Here is a 13,457-nt window from a genome sequence, read left to right on the forward strand (position 1 = left end):
AAATGTAATGCAATTTATCCTATCACAGCATAATAGGCTTGGGAATGAAAAGCTCTGCTATTCACAAGCTGAAAATGTCTTGAAATAAGCCTCTTTAAAGTTATCAATATAAAGTGTTAACCTAATCAATGACAGAAACTGGAGGGACTGAAAGTGCAGCACAAAGCCTATTAAAGGCTGTAAAATTCATAGGGTTAAATACGATGTCCTGAATGAGAGTGTTCTTAAATACTCTTCCTGGCCTTCTACTGAAAAAGAGGGTGGTGGTGATGGGGAAATTACTAAATCCAATCCATTTTGTTACTCAGGTCACAATATTATTTCCTTTCTATAATCCACTGACAGCATGAAATAATAATATACAATTACAATCAACCTCCAAACAGGTACTGAAAATGTATCTTAGAAATAAGTGTGGCACAAAGCAACATCTAAGAAAATTAATTCATCTGGCCAAAGGACAATACAGTGGAATGAGCTTGCATACCCTTGAGAAGGATGCTTCAGTCTTGAATAGTTATGTTCCATTTTTCAAAAGCATCACAAGGGCACCCACTGTTCAGTCATTTAAACAAGGCTTCTGTGGTATCTGCCTGGGATGATGAGAAGAGAGCACATCACCTAATGCAACACAGAGTTGGACAAACACTAATCAAACTCTTAGCACTAACTGTTTGGGTTTCATTTCTTTTCCAAACCATGAGGACATAGTTCACCCGCCCTTCTAAAATTAACTTGGAACATATTTTGAAAAATGCCATCCACACTGTTCTTTAGATCAGACCACAAACACAGTTGAGATCTAAATCCCAAACATCTCCCCTAGGCAAGGCCTGCACTAACTCTGCAGCACCACCTTGGTTCGTAGTCATTACCATGCCCAAGCTAACAATGATTTATTCCTACAAATGGGAAAATTACCAATTCCCACATGCAGTGTGTATCTTGCTGACCGCACCCCTACTGACACAGTACACAGCGTTCAAAGGCTCACAACTTCCTCAAATAATATCATTTCCCCTCAAAGCAGGCCAAAAAAAAAAAAAATCCCCCAAAAAGACAACACCCACACAAACTTTTAAACTGCCTTTTAAAAACAGCTCAGTTAGTACTATTTTTTGTGTCATTTATTTCTAATGAATAAAAAAAAAAAAAAAAAGATGATGTAAAACCAGAATGCAAACAGGAATGAGAAAAGGGAATTCCACTAACTGGGTTACAGGCTGAAATACATCAGATTAGGCTGAACACCACTAATATCAAATGAAAATATTCACTGCCAGAATATCTACTTTTATGTATTAAGCTAATACTACCTGTAAAAGTCTCTGCATCTTTTCCAAGTTAAAAATCCAGCTACCTGCCTCTCTAAAGGCAGCAAAGGGAACCAGATGCATCTTTCTGTTAAAAAGGGCAACAATATATTTTTACAGTGGAAGTCATTAATTTACTTACCACAAGGATCTAGTTGTATTGCACAAATTGCACAAAGCAGCAAAAGCAAGGGCTGAACAAATAATCATAATCAGTAAGAAAGAAATAGACAACAAAAGAAAGAATATCATTGTGCTACTTTATATACTATACCTGACAACCACACACAGTCCTGATCCTGATCCTCATCCCACACTTCAGACTCAAAAAGAAGAGGGCAGAACTCTATAGGTAAACAAAAAAGCAATGTTGTCTAAAGGTAAGAAGTGGATTCTACATGAGTGATGATTAAAAAAAAAAAAAAAAAAAAAAAAAAAAAAGACTTTTTAGCCAAGAAAACAGGCACTAAAAGTTAATACGATAAATATATTACTGGAATGGAAAAGATAAATAGGGAGCAACTGTTCTCTGTCTCCCCAAGCAAAACACTGAGAGGTATCAAACTGAACTAGGGTGTGTATGGTCCCTATTTTTATTCCCTTTTCTACAAATCCACTGTAGGCCACTTCTTGAAAACAGGATGTTGGACTAAACGGACCTGTGGTATATTTCATTAACACATGTGCTGCATTTCTTTCCTTACTTTAAAACATTCTGAGATTGGAGTGAAAAAAATCTCAGTTTAAAGGTTAGTCATATTAATAAAACCTGATAATCACCAAATTAAATAGCTTGCTTTTTGATCCATGTCAGGTTATTAATTCACACTAAATATAGTCCTGTGATGATGAACACAAGGCATAAAGTCTGCATTTGGCAATTAGCAGTAACCAAAGGCAGAGGTATTAAACTCTATCATCACTCCTCTATGGCACATTCTTAACAACTTTTTGTTTGTTAAACAAAATCTTCATAACATAAATGATATAGAGGAAAGCAGTCTAAGTGAGGCATTAGGCTGCCTATGAATAAATAATTTTATGAACAATGAAACATAGATGCATGCTTAGCAGCAGGATTCCCTGCTGTCTAATGAAATGAGAACTTTGGATTATAGAGTTTCTGAAGTTTGTACATTCATATGAAGGATTTCTTATGTAACCTCTCCAAAGTTTAATACAGAGTGAATTCACACTACAGTCCTTTCCAATGTCTCCTTCTGTTCAAGTCTCTATTTCCAGCAAACTCACAGAAACTTAGTATTGCTGCAACTGAAGAAGTAGATTTAAATATATATAGAGAGAGATGGAGAAAATACACGTAAAATATATGATCATAACAGTTTAATTTCCTTAAAAAATTAAACCAAAACCACATCAAAACAGATCTCCAAAGGTATTAAAGGAATTAAAGAGACTAACAAGTATGAAAAATGGTATTTATTGGAGATGCTTGCACCACCTCTCTGCTAAAGCATATAGGACACAAAAGAGGCAAAGACTAGGCATTTATATCTGCATTTGTACTCAGACTGTTCAAATACCTTACGTGTTTCAATCAATTTTTATGTAAGTATGCTCCATCTGGTTTGAATTCAAGCATATTGTGGATGGTGATGGTCTTACGTGAACTAAATAAATTTTCACTATATATTCATGTATTTCATCACAAACTTAACAGAGTAGATGAAGGTAAATATATTTCACACATAGCCATTCTATGTTCTCAATTTTAACAGCTCTTTAACAAGGGCCTGCAGTAAGAAAGAATCAAAAAAAAAAATACAGCTAATATATAGAAAAAAAATCTGAGTGTGATTCACAAAGCTGAGAGCTGAGGAGCAAAGACAGGGGGATTATTCTCATATCCTGTAAAAATATGCAAGGTAGATTTTTGTTTTTGTCTTTTGGTGTTGGGGGAGGGGGGATCCAATCCAAAAGAAAGCTGAAAAGGTCTGAGAATGTATCATATACCTGAACTAGAAAACCAAAGAAGTATCCATTTTAGGCTACAGAAATATTGATGACTGCAGAATAATTTTTATTAGACTAGCTAAAAAACTTCAGAAATTATTATTTTTATGTAATATACACTTCCATAGTTTTGAATTATTCTGTAATTTTTTTGAAGTTAGTCATGTGTGTTATCCTTTCCTACAAGCAATTTCAGTTTTAGCAAATGCATATTTTCAAGAGAAAAGGAGATTCTCAAACGTTCATGAGGTCTATATAAAGAATGAAAAGACTACCTACCAGAGAAGGTAGAATAAGCAACAGTTTAGTAAAAGCAGTATTATCTATGGGAGAGTCACAGAAAAAAAAGGGATGGAGGCTTAAGTAGCATGTAAAGCCTCCTACTGTCTACATATAAAGGTCTTTAAAGAAGAGAAGTGTATTGCACAGAGACAGTAAATTGTTTTTATTCCAAATGAAAAAATCAACTGTTGCATAGAAAGGATAACAATGTGTACTAATAACAAAAGAACACACTATGCTTATTGTTGCATATGAACACAAGATGCTTACTATAAATGGAAGAGAAAGTAATGAATTTTCAGGAAAGACATCACAATTTCTTTTTTACATGCACTAGCAAAAGCTTACTTCAGTCTAGTGACAAGAGCATTTACCAAAAGGCAACCACAAATGGATATAAGTTTTGAACCACACTAGAATTATGAGCTCATTGAAAATACTTCACTTTATAATTGTACTTTAACTCATTCATGAATCATCAGGTTTGAAGGCTGGCTTATAAAAGGGGTAATCAGATACAGAAATAAGAGTAGAATAAAACCTCTAAGATGCCTACTGTCATCACATACAGCACTTCCTGTCTAAAATTTATGTAAAATCCTCTTACTTGTATAAAGAGAATCTGATTCTAGAGAAGAATTCAAAATCACTATAAAGTTATTAACTAACAGATTTCACTTATGTAATCTTAGATTGATCGAACTACTGAGCACAGGTCAATTTTGTATGCAATTTACTGCTAAATATTGTCTACTACTATTTCATGACATCTAACCATTCTTAAGCAAAAAATACTCACAGATGGACAGCTATCTCCAAAAGTATTTTCAACTATATTTTTTCCACTCTACACACAGGTTCCTTATAAAATTGAAAAAAAAAAAAAAAAAAACACCTTCTATAAACTACGTAAATATCTTCTTTAATTTATCAATTCTCTTCAATTTTATAAACCTCATCTATTATGGAATGTCAAGGCCAGCCAAAAACTGTCAAGATCACTGACATCTACCAGGTTGTATTTTGGTGTTACAGTAAAAAAAGTTTGGGGGCTCCTGCTGTTGGAAAATCTGTGCAAGTGTCCTGTGATGCAAAGCAACTCCATCAATTTCAAAATTGTATCAAGACACTTTGGTAGGTTAACATTGTAGTGGCTGTTTGTAAGGGCTCCTTCTGCCAGGTTATGAATGTTTCTGTCCTCTATAACCATTAAAGCTAGGGAAAAAAAAAAAAAAAAAGGAAAGAAAAAAAAACATAAAGCCAACATAAAACTAGCAACATATGTTCAGGCCAATAAAACACAAATTCATTTTTGTAGCAAGAGCAGAGGTCTGTCACATCCCTAAAAGCATATTAAACAGGACTTTATAAGAGCTTGCTGTGTGAACTGAAGCTTGGTTCCAAAGGATCAATGGCCCCTTGTTAGGACAGACAATTTTAGCAGGGAAAACTGACAAGGCTCTGAAAATACAGGCAGACTGAAAACAGAGGTCACAGAACTGTAAACTTATTGATTGTTGGTTACTGGTCACTGAAATGTGCAATCTTCAGAGCCAGAAAAGGAAAAAAAAAAAAAAAAAAAAAAAAAACCCACTTTTTAAATGCTGCTCCTATGCAAAAAAGGAGGAAGGATAAAAAACCCACAAGCAAACAAAAAACCAAACAGCTAAAGAACACCTTCAGGCATCTGCCATAGCCTGCCCAAGCAATCCCCCCTTTCACAGTCAAAGGCTCTGTACAGAGTGCAGTCCAGGGGGCAGAGGCCAAGAGCTAGGAACCTGGAGGCCTTAAAAAAGGACATCACCTTCAGTTGGGGGTGGAGAAGGGGAGGGAAGGAAGGGAAGAGCAGAAAGAAACCAAAAGGAAGAGGACAGAACAGGGTGTAAAGGCGAGATAAAATAACGCTGGTGCAAGGGAAATGGGGCCACAGCAGAAACCTTTTGAAACATGTTTCCAAAGCAGAATGGGCAGCCATTAGCTAGCGAGATGGGAAAGGTCAGAGAACTCCTTCCAGCTGACAGATGACTGCAGGAAGATGACCCTGTGCGCAGTCCCACATGTACACATGCAAGAGTGGCAACAAGAGAACCAAAGCAGTGAATACTGAAATAGAAAACACTGCAGCGGAGCAGATAACTGCACTTCTAGAGGCCAGCTCCAAAGAAAAGCCAGTTGTTAGAGCAAGCCGGTATAACTCAAAGAATAGATGCTACTAGCAACTAGCCTCAGCCAACTTCCAAAACATCACCCAAATACAGGCATTTAACTGTGCAAATGAAAATATCTGAACCACTTAAGATGTTTTCCTCCTTTCTCCTTCTCAGTTAAAGACTAAAAGACAAGCTCAGTTTCAGAGAACAGTCTTTAATATTCTTCAGTAGCATAATTCATTAAGTTAATAGGTTCCTGGCTGAACATATGAATGGAAAGTTGTAATTACTCAAATTATTTTTTAAAAAAAATCTAAAAGAGGCAACAACAAAATCTGAAGAGAAATTCATTCAATTATTTAGGGAGCTTCTGTAACAATTTTGTTTTTTCAATAGTACAAGTAAGTACTTGTACAAGAACAAGTAAGTACTACTAGAATTTCTTCAGATTAGGGCAGCATCTCACACTGTGACAAAGGGAAGCAGATATTGCTGAATAATACTGATCTACTCTCACTTAAAGCTCGTAAGATTTTTTTGCCTCGAGAACTCAGCAATCTACACACTCTCTTAGGTAGAATATGTAGTTAACCAATAGCCAGTGCAAACACAATTGAACTCATATCTTATCAACAAACTTCTCTACCCTAGAAATTACAGACTGCTGAGGAAAATGGTTATCTATCAGGTTCTGGCTTTGGGGAACAGCTAAAGTGAATACATAGATTTATGGATTCTTCTTGACTAGTAATAGTTGCATGAAAAATGAGGGAGAACCAGGACTCATGGACAAAGAGAAGAGGTAAGAAAGACCATATGAAAGCTCCCAGTAACTTTCTTTTCCCAGAATATATTACATCTCTTCTGGTTGCACACACTAAGTTTCTGAAATCATAAATTAAAAATATGACCAGCAATAACAGACAGGCTGTAGGCTACATATACACAGGAGAACTAGAAGCAGTGTTCTGCCATCTATTTGAACAACCCAGATTTAAAGAAGATTAATGCTCTTCTGAGGGTCTGAGCATGTCCTCATATGACAGATCTGTCTCTGGGTGTGACAAATATCGTTTTACTTATGGCATTACAAATAGGATACATAAAAACAACCAATACTAGCACAACTCCTCTTCCATTCAGACTAACCACCAAGATCAAATTGGCTTTATGAGAACTTTTAACAGTATTCAACATCAAATTAAGAAAATTTCATGCTAGTGACTCCACCTTTTACCTCCCCAAGATGCATGATTGTTTGGATCCTGGAAATCCACTCTTTGGATTAGAAGACCCTTCTCAGAAAAAGGCAGATCGAAGAGTCAGGGTATAAAATCCCCTCCTCCAAATTCTGCCCTCTCCACCCTCCCCTGCAAAAAAAAAACAAAAATATTTTACAGGACATAAGTGCCATTCACAAACTAGGCAAGAGGCAGACCTCACAGCAATCCAATAAAAACAGAAAGCAGGAAATGACAACAGTATGTTATAAAGAGATTTCAAATGGAAAATAATCTCTGTTCACTTTTATTTAAACACGATTCTTAAACAGAAAAAAAAAAACAGCAACAACAAAAAACTTCACCTCTCCTCAGCTGTAGCAGGGGAGCAAAATAATACTGTCAAAGTAGAGGAAAAAAATATTGTCAAAATGATTTTTAGGAACTTACCATTAAACCAATTCTGCATCTGGCAAAAACTGCCATATGAATAGGATTTTGTAGCATGTTCAGAGCCCTCTGACATAAAAGCTAAAAGTGGCATGGTAGTATCCTTACAAAATATACTCAAAAACATCCTTAGAGATTAACTGAGTACATTACTTTGTGGATAAAGTTTGTACACTAGAAGTGGTATTTTATACAATAAATTTCCAAGTAAATAATCCTTGCTAATAAGCCAGCTATGACTGTTCTATAATATATGCTTGCAATCCATGCATTAACCAAACTGCTTCTCATGTACAAGGCAGTTGATATCTGCAACAAAATGTAACCTGTAGCTCCTGATTCTTTCTTAACATCTGGCAAGCAGATGCTAAGTTCAAAGATGAATGCAGACAAGAAACTAGTGCAAGTTATTTCACACTGAGACAGATCTATTTTAATAAAGCATCCATTACTGAGAAGTCTGGAGACTTTTTCAATCTGACACCAGGAAAAAAGACCCAAAAGACAAGTTCTCAAAGGATGCCAAAGCTGTAAAATAGAGTAAGCTATGGCAGGCAGAGTGAAGCTAGCTGTGGTTCACATCCATAACATTTTAAAAGGAAAGGAATTATCAAAGACCTATGGCCATAAAAGAGAAAAAAATATTCTAAATTACTGCAAGGTCCCTAGAGCTTTTGGTTATTAAGCTCAAAACAGTATCTGCAAAGAATACTTACTCATGCTACAAATATCCACTGCATTGTTCCTCACCAGATGTAACAATATACATTCAGTCTAAACAGATGAATCAGTATCAGCTTTTATTTCAGAACATCTAAGCCCAAAAAGGTCTATGTAATAGATTTGTTATTAACAAATAATGTTTATGAACATGACAGATGACCTTACTAGAGTGCAAAGCACTGTCCAAAAAGGAAAAAACTCAGAACTGAAACATGAAAAAACAAAGTCAGAGGCCTCACTCTGAAGAACAATCAAGTATAAAGAAAAAAATAGGGGATAGGCTAGACTAGTCTCTACAGAAATGTATACTGATAAAAACTGAGGATCTCACAAGGTTCAGACTGATAAACAATACCAATGTGAAACTCAACATCATACCAGAATGAATAGCCTATACTGTTTGCAAATAAGGAAGATAGCAGACTCATCCACCCCTCTCTTTTAAATTAAAGAAAAAAATCTAACAAGTCAAACAGCAAACCAGCTCAGCAGGAATTCCTTGGGAAAAATTTATCAGCCCTTTCTTTTACATAAGAGTCCACTATGCATTAACACTCAAGACAGCTGGTAAAATTGGATACCAACAATTATCATCTTAACTTCGGAACTACAAATGTACCACCCTTATCATACACGTGTTACATGTGTTTTGCATTATGTGATCTATAAGAAGGAATAAGACTTTTTAGAAGACTTGACTGGTCACAAAAATATATTTAGATTTCTTCTAAAATATAATCTTATCTCAGGGTTTCCTGTTTTATTAATCTCCCAAATTAAAAAAAATGAGGGATTATTATTAATATTCCCTCTAGTAGAAAAATAAAAGATTGAATATCAATATATTATATCAATTCATTACAATATAGTATGATGTATGTAAAAAAATAATAGGTTGCAGATGTATGAAGATTACAATTTTAGAGTAATCATTAAACGGATTTGCCCTAGCCATCTCCAACCTAAAAGCATTCTTCCAAAAAAATACTATTTTGACTTAACCATAAATAAATGAAGCTCATATTTGCCTAAAATCACAAATAAATCAGTTTTATGTAGCAAGCATCTTAATTCCCACTGATGTGGATCTAAAACAAAGACAAAGCCTACACATTGCAAATGATTAAAGATTTTAAAAATTCTAAGCTGGATGTTTAAGCTATACGGCTATCTCATCTGTTAAGGCAACATCTCATCCTGAAAGTTACCAAAAAAACCTTTTAATCAGACTGAAACACTGGAATAGCATTATATTTACATAAAATGTCCATAAAATTCTTTTTTTTATAATGTCAATTGCCCATTTTTCTAATGTCAATAACAGTACTGCCTATTTCTAATGCAAAATGTTAGTCAGAAAAAATGATCAAGTAATAAGAAAATCTGGCACTAATTCTAAAAATACATTAGCAGAGAAGCAGTGCTGTGGTTTCTGCTTTTTAACAATCAAACAATCTTTATTTGTCTGTGGTACAATTCATTCAAAAATTCATCCAAAAATTGACAGTTCTTCAATAAACCTGGGGGAAAAAAACCCAAAAAACAAAACCAGAAACACTGCTTCCAACTCTCAGAATGTTTACTACTCCCAGACATTCCATTCTTTAATTCACTGAACTAAACATTTACACAAACTATATTCTTTTCTCTACCACCCTTGTAACACATGCCTTTGAGGAGGAGGTAAAATTTTGCTTATGTGAAGAAACCCTTTTAGAAATTCAAAATGGTAGGTTGATGTATATAGTCTTTCAGTAGCTTTCAAGATATAAAATGCAGGATTGCAGTCCTTCCAAAACTGAGACACCAGCTAAAACATAACTGTTAAAATAACTGTTTATAAAATAAACTTTTATGGAACATGTTTATTAAAGGACATTATAGGTCTACACCAAAATGACAAATCACATGCTCAAGGTGACCCTGCTGAGCAGGGAGGTTGGACTAGATGATCTCCAGAGGTCCGTTCCAACCTTTCTGATCCTATGATTCTATGACCTGCTGCTTAAGTCTAAAGACTAACCACAGTGGGTACCTAACAGCTCTCTGATACTCACCTCAACGTCTTTAGAGAGGAAGGGGGAAGAACAATGTATTGTCTTCTCAGCTCATGACTGATACTCATTTGCTCAGCAGCATTGTTACTACATACGATATCCTGATTAAAAAGGGAGAAAGAAGATGGCCTTATCATCTGTCATCACATTCTTCCAAGCTTGGGAACTCAGCTCACCTCTAACACTTCTAAATTTAAATTCATTTAGTTTACTATATAAACTAATTATTTCACTTTTTATACATGAATACACACAGTAGTCTAATAGTTCTTCAACATACAATTATCCAAGTTTGTTGACAAAGTCCATATACTCTATTTTTATTATTATATTTATTAATTATTCTTATTTTCCTATATTAAAAATTTCATTCATTTAATATTTTGATTCTCAACATCCTGTCCAAAAATAAGCAAAAGTGAAGTATTTAAACACTTCTTTTTTGGGGGGGGTGCAAGGAAGGAGAGAGAAAGGGAGACACAGTGGAGGGCAATTCATACAGATATAGTTCTATCACAAACATTTAAAAAAAACAAAATAAATTAATTAATTCAGAATTAAAATAATTCTCAGATTACAGAAATTCTACGTTTTGATTACTTTATACCATGTAGCACTGTCAGATTACTGGTGGAGAAATGATCAACAGGGTACATGGATTTGCTCTTATTTTCATTAATATTTTTTTTTTTTTGAATATGATACTTGTAAGAAGATACAACAAAGAAGCCGTAAGAATGAACACACCACTAGTAATGAGCTCTTTCCGAATGTCTCATCATAGCAATACCTGTTCTAGAGGTGATGCAAGTTTAATGCCCAGACCAACCAGTTCTTGGTTTCTTAGCCAAGCTACCAGCAAAGATGTCAGCACCAACAGTAGTAGTTGTTTATGCAGTTTGAAAAACTGCCGACCAGGAGCTAACAAATGCAAACAGACATTACACAGGCTATAAAACAACCATCAGTAGGCAGTTTTAGACACAAACTTTTATTTGCATAGAATTACATATATTTCAAGAGCCATTACAGGGCTGATAGGGATTTCAACACTCAAATGTGTAGTAAGGCAAACACTATATTTTATGAAAGTTCACCAGATTGAAGCCACTAAAATGAGGAGATTAGAGATCCTCCTTTTATAGCTATTAATTGGAGAATACATCAATTTGTGCATAATTAATGGACTCTCAGTACAGATTAATCACATCTCATTTGCTCTCATAAAAGAGACATAATTAACAATATATTAATTATGGATTAAATTATTTTAATACTGTCTCAAAAAGAGAATGCATAAATATTTGTGCACAAACAACAACCCATTTTTTACACACCAAAGCAGAAAAGAGAAAATAATTTCCACGTTAGCCTGTAGAAAACTGTAAGTCTATCCAAAGGTTAAATTCATTAAGTGCTTAAGAATCAAGATGTTTTGGCCTCTGCTGGCAAAAGATGGCATCAGAGGAGTTAACTGGGACAACTGCATCCAGGGAGTAAACTAGCTACTACAAAGATAGCGCAGAAAAGAACAAGCGATGTTAGAAGTAGAGGGAGAGGAAGCTAATAATTAGTTAATGAGCCAACAAGTCTCAGTCAGACATTCCATTCTGGGCAGATCTCTCTGCTTTCTTGAAGGCTGCAACTTACTTCTTCAGGACATTTTTCTAGCAGTTGTGTGTTGAGAGAACAAAGCTTAGAACGGTGGGAAGCGGCCATCAAGGACTGGAACCCAGAGTCTCTCCCAAACAAAACAAGACCTTTACATTATTTTAGGATAGCTTTTATTATCAAGGGATTATGTGCCTTTAAAACAAAGCTCAAAGACCTACCGTAAATTTAAAATGAGGCAAAAACACACACAAAATTTTCTCTACTCGTAGCTTTGTCAGTATCTCATTCAGATGACAGCAATATACCACTCAGGTCTGTTCTAGACACTGTTTTGTTTGATTAAGAGAGAATCCAAGTGTGGGCACAGCTTACATTTGCAGTAAATTTATCCACCGATTATTAAATAATCAAGGAATGTGAAAAACCAAGTACCTTCCCACTGCAGTTTAAATTTTGCCCCAAACTTCATACATCATGCATAGGTGACAGGTATCAATGCTGTTAAGCTTTTGGTATCCACATGCCTTTTGACAAAAGACAGAAGCTGGTAACTTCAGTTACTTTAATACACTAGAGTGTATTAAAGCTCTCATGAGGGTGCCTTTTTAACATGCAGGAATTCTCAAATGCAAGAGAAAGCTCAGCAAAAGCATTAAGAAGAATCTCCTCTAGAGATGACTTGGCTTTTAACTATCTCATCAACAACTGGGACATGCCAAAGACATTGGATTAATTATCTGTACTATATTTGTAATAAAATAACTTCCCAGAGAACAGATGTTCTCTGTATTTGGCTCAGTCTTTCTGATCCAAATTAGCCACACTATGTGTAACAGATTCAAGCTGAAAGAGTTGTTAGAAGAGAAGCAAGCAAGGCCCTTATGCGTTTCTTACCTCTCCTCTAATTAACTGTTACAACTTCTCCTTAGCATATCATAGCTAAACAAAACAAACAAACAAACAAAACCCACACTTTAAAAACCTTACCAGGCTAGCTGGGAGAGCTTTGTTTTCTCAGCAGCTTACAAAGGTAATTTTATCACCTCTACAAGGGAACAGCTTCAAAAAAGTTACAAAAGCAAACCTAAAATCAAAACATTACTAAGCAGTCATTGGAAAAACAGCAACTGACCCCCATCATCATACAACAGTACATCTCTGCATCAAAAGTTTGATATCTTACAGGTATGCCAGTATCTTGCACTTCTGTTGAAGTCCTTCTTGTAGGCACTATTTATCATTTAAGGATTCTGAAGTATTGTATTGAGATGGAAAAATCTAGTCAAGGTAGTCAGAGGGATCTTGCTGTGGTCTGTCACTGTACAATTACTCCTGGAGAAAGCGTATTACATCATCTTAAGTGTAGCAACAGCTGCATTTGCACAATTGTTTCTGTGTTGCTTCAGTTAATGAAGTAAGATGACAAGAAAAGAAAAACCAAGATCAAATTTTCAAAGATTTCCATCAGTTGAATCAGTGCCGCTGGCTCTGCCTCAAAGTAGAGCGCCAAATGTAGAAAGTGTCCTAGACAGTACTGAAAACATAGCAATGCTGCCCTTACAAAACCTCCCTGTAAGACACGCTAGATCAACTCTTGGATTTTAGAATCATTTAAAAACTCCTATAAACTATATTCAGTTCTTTAAATAAGTCTGTTATAACATAGTCTCATGA

At 35.2% G+C, this 13,457-nt stretch overlaps 1 long non-coding RNA gene across 1 annotated transcript; it reads right to left on the bottom strand.

Annotated features, from left to right (window-relative positions):
- Positions 1-573: 573 nt before the first annotated feature.
- LOC134151653 (uncharacterized) lies at positions 574-1,616 on the bottom strand. Its single transcript, XR_009960884.1, has 3 exons — positions 1,588-1,616; positions 1,456-1,507; positions 574-593 (listed from the first exon to the last, which is right to left on the bottom strand). It is a non-coding gene; the product is annotated as an uncharacterized LOC134151653 (long non-coding RNA).
- Positions 1,617-13,457: the final 11,841 nt, after the last annotated feature.

Source organism: Rhea pennata, chromosome 1 (assembly GCF_028389875.1).
Source record: "Rhea pennata isolate bPtePen1 chromosome 1, bPtePen1.pri, whole genome shotgun sequence".
NCBI classification, from domain to species: Eukaryota; Metazoa; Chordata; class Aves; order Rheiformes; family Rheidae; genus Rhea; species Rhea pennata.